The sequence below is a fragment of the Pseudophryne corroboree genome, chromosome 2, assembly GCF_028390025.1.
Source record: "Pseudophryne corroboree isolate aPseCor3 chromosome 2, aPseCor3.hap2, whole genome shotgun sequence".
In the NCBI taxonomy this organism is placed as follows: domain Eukaryota; kingdom Metazoa; phylum Chordata; class Amphibia; order Anura; family Myobatrachidae; genus Pseudophryne; species Pseudophryne corroboree.
Window position 1 is genome coordinate 330,408,803 of NC_086445.1, and position 4,134 is coordinate 330,412,936.

The 4,134-nt window shown below is 41.6% G+C and overlaps 1 long non-coding RNA gene across 1 annotated transcript; it reads right to left on the bottom strand.

Moving 5' to 3' along the window:
• Positions 1-518: 518 nt before the first annotated feature.
• On the bottom strand, positions 519-3,579 carry LOC135050780 (uncharacterized). The gene is made up of 3 exons (XR_010241812.1): positions 3,412-3,579; positions 1,716-2,393; positions 519-577 (listed from the first exon to the last, which is right to left on the bottom strand). It is a non-coding gene; the product is annotated as an uncharacterized LOC135050780 (long non-coding RNA).
• Positions 3,580-4,134: the final 555 nt, after the last annotated feature.

Genomic DNA, 4,134 nt, shown 5'->3' on the forward strand with positions numbered 1-4,134 from the left:
CACACTTTTAAGGAAAAACGCTCAAAAATGTTTTTTTAAAGCTATTAAGTGAAATTACACCATTCCTTTTAAAGTCAACAAGCCCTTTTCAATAACGAATCCAATTAGTGTAATGATTGGTAATGTTCCTAAATAATTAAGTCTGCAAAACAAACCAGATTAACACTTTGTTGCCATAATTGCCCATCAACATGTAAAAGTGTATAAATTTTTTTTTTCCCTTTGTTTGTTTTTAAAGGTGTTGTTTGTGAATGAAGGTGTTTACATGTTTCTTAACACAATAATCTCCTGTTTTTTTTGTTAATAATCTAACGTAAGATGTGTGTAATGTTTTTTGCAAACAATTTCTGCCTGCCAATCAGCTGATCCTTTTTTGCATTAATAAACACAACACCCGGTTAACTTTATTCAACTTTTTTTATTTTATTTTTTAAAATAAATCAGTTTTTTTTTTCTTAAAAAAAAAAAAATCATGCAAATTTTTGCAAATTATCAACACAATGCATTAATCCTTACAGGTGTTGGCGCATGGTGTAAAGAATGCCTCCAAAACTTGTAGGATCTCCAACTGCAACATCTGAAATTAAGATGCAACACAAACATTAATAACTTAATTACATTACTTATTATCCAAGCAAGGCGCAAAGCATACTTAAATGCAGGCATGTCCAAACTGCTGGACTCCAGCTGTTGTGAAACTACATATACCAGCATGCCTTGACACAGTTTTGTGGTCAGGGAATGCCAAAGCTGTGTCAGGGCATGCTGGGATGTGTAGTTTCTCAACAGTTGGAGGGCCGCAGTTTGGACAGGCCTGCTTTAATGGCAAAGTTACTACATCCTGCCTGTTTTATGGTACAATCATTAGCAGAACAACACACAAGCCTGCTCAGCCTTTTTTTAAGATTTTAAAGTGTTCCAGACCATGGGTTACATTTACTACTATGTGAGTTATATTTAAGATGGAACGTTGCCCATAGCAAACAAGCAAAAATATGAATATTATATTGTAGAAGTGGTTCCCAATTTTTAAAGTATAATCTTATTGGTTGCTATGGCCGACATCCCATGTTAAAGATAACTACCATCTTCGTCAATGTTACACCATGTTGGCATTCATTCCCATTTGGTTTTTTTTTTATTGTTTTTTTTTTTTTTTAGGGTGTTGGTCCAGCATCATCACACTGCATATCAACATCTTCAGAAGGACAACATATCCTAGCATGCCCACACTCCATGAAAGCTGCCCTTACTAAATAAGGTCAAACAGGTTTGACTTTATCCAATAATCATTTTGTGAGTGTAACTTTCACACCACAAATCATTGGGTCGTTAGGCTGCCTAACAAAGTGAAGCATGTGATTTGTAAGTGTAAATATTAAGAATACACAGGCACAAGTGTAAAAGAACAACAACATACTAAACTCCACTCAGGTCTAACTGTTTCCCAGAAAACCTAACACATATAAACCCTGTTGTCCTGCCAACCCTGTTGACCTAATGAGTGTCGACCTAGAGTGGACACACAAAACATGGCACACATAAACACTGGACATATAATGACACTCAAATAAATGTAAATGCAACATGTACACCATGAAGAAAAACACAATTAATTTTCCTTGGTACAAGAATTCCAACAGTACAACACTGCATGTTTTGTCATTGTAAGTGTAAGTAGGTAATCATTTTTAACAAAATGTTAAAACACTTACTTTCCTCGGCAACATGAAGACTCCCTGAACTGTCTTCAGGGGCTTCCTCTGCCCATTCACTGGGTGGGGATGGCGGCTGGATGGGGGAAGGCGGCTGGATGGGGGAAGGAGGAGGGATTGGGGAAGGAGGCTGGATGGGGGAAGGAGGCTGGATGGGGGAAGGAGGCTGGATGGGGGAAGGAGGCTGGATGGGGGAAGGAGGTTGGATTGGGGATGTAATTTCAGAGGGTGGGTCTGATTGAGAGGGCGAGGGGGGCGGTGAAAATGTTAGGCCAATAGAGGGTGAGGGGGGCTGAGAAGGTGAGTTGGAAGTAGAAGGAGAAGGGGTATGGGAAGGAGGAGAAGGGGTCACAGAAAGAGAAGGAGAGGTTGGCTGAGAAGGGGAGTGGAAAGTGGAGTGGGCCTGGGAAGCTGAGGGGGCCTGGGAAGCTGAGGGGGCCTGGGAAGCTGAGGGTGACTGGGAAGCTGAGGTGGATTGTGAAGCTGAGGGTGATTGGGAAGCTGAGGGGGATTGGGAAGCTGAGGGGGAGTGAGAAGGGGAGGGGGAGTGAGAAGGGGAGGGGGAGTGAGAAGGGGAGGGGGAGTGAGAAGAGGAGGGGGACTGGGAAGTGGAGGGGGAGTGAGAAGGGGAAGGGTGCTGAGCTGGTGCATCATGTGGTGCTTGCCGTTGTGGTCGTCCTAGAATGATTGGTAAAATATAATTCAATTTGCATGTTAAATTACATACTAATCAATTGTAATTTTCACTGTTCGGTTCCATGTAAAAGAAAGTTTTTTTAAGAATTTTTTAAAAATAATTATTCAAACCTCTTCATGTTGCCCACTGCAAACAAAATTATGAAATTTAAAAATTTTGTCGGTCATTCCTGTATCTATTCCATTGAGACATATTGATTTGTCTAGCCAACATCACCAGATCACTATTCAAGCTACCTTATTATATAGACAGCACTGATCAAGTTTTTTGGTACAGTTTCCTGCCTGGTTACTAATTATGTAAAACATGCACTTGTTTAGGGACACTTTGCTACAGTCAGTAATGTTTGCCCTAACCACACACACTGTCCTATTTTTTCAAAATGTTCACTCAGTGTTGCAATTAGCCTACCACTTAGTGAAAATTTGCACTATTTATGCTAATAATCTTATGTAATGTTACTTACTGCGTGCATGCATAGTGCGGATTTGCTGGCGGATCTCCGCCAACAGCTCTGGAGTCCTCCTTCGGAGATCACTCCATCTCCGCTCTAACTGGATGATGGTCCGCCTGCTGCGGACGCGAGACCGCAGCAGGCGACGGACCTCCGCGTAGGCCTCGCGCTTAACACGATTGGGGATGAATCGCCCAACGCGGCCTACGCGGCGGTCCATCACCGCAACCAGGACGCGGAGCTCCCGCCTGGTGAAAGGTGCCGCACGCATCATGGCAATGGCGTTTTCCTTATTTGGGCATATATTTATAATGTCTGTTAGCATGTGATTGGTCCACAATCTATGCTGTCATATGTCATTTATAATAACTTTATTGATCTTTGCAATGCTGTGAAGAGCAGAGTGTTATTTCGCACGAGCGGAACTACGCATTCGCATAAGCAAATTTTAAGCAAAACACAACCATAAAATTTAAAACAAAAAAACACAGACACAGACACACACACAGTTTTAGATCAATTTATAAACATATCTGAGTACTCACCTCAGTTTGTGTGGTCTTTCAGCTGGACATTCACAAAGTGGGCAACATTCAGTTTCATTTGTTTGTGTTTTTGTTTAAATAATCATGATGTTAGAATAGTAAAAAAATAAGGACACTATTTAGCAACATCACAGTATTGTTTGACACAAAATTAAATTGTCAGCTTAACGTGTTATTGTTTTTTGAAGATTAAAAAAAAACAGATTCAAACACACAAAAAGCATTACACAATGACCTTACAATAGCAAACACAATTTCTACATTTAAATACAAAATGATGCATACTGTGCTTTTATTTTGGTAACAATAGAGTAAAAAAAAACACTATACCTGAAAAATTCAGCAACAATGCTTGCCCTGACTTGGCTCCCCCTCCTTGTAACACTCCCCCCACCGAAGTGTCGGACAACCCCTGGCTCCTCATCAGGCAATTCCTCTGTCTGAGGAAGCTCTACGCTACTCCTTACCGCGATATTGTGGAGTATAGCGCACAGGACCACTATTTTACTTGCCATCTCCGGCGAATACATGATGTCGCCACCAGTGCGGTGGAGCACACGAAACCGCCCTTTAAGGACCCCAATTGTGCGCTCCACCAGCTGCCTAGTGGCAGTAAGCGCGGAGTTAAATGCCGTCTGTGGTCCTGGCCTGGGATTACGGTAAGGAGTCATGAGCCAGGGGGTGCAAGGATATCCACGGTCTCCTGTTTGAGGAAAAAAAAAA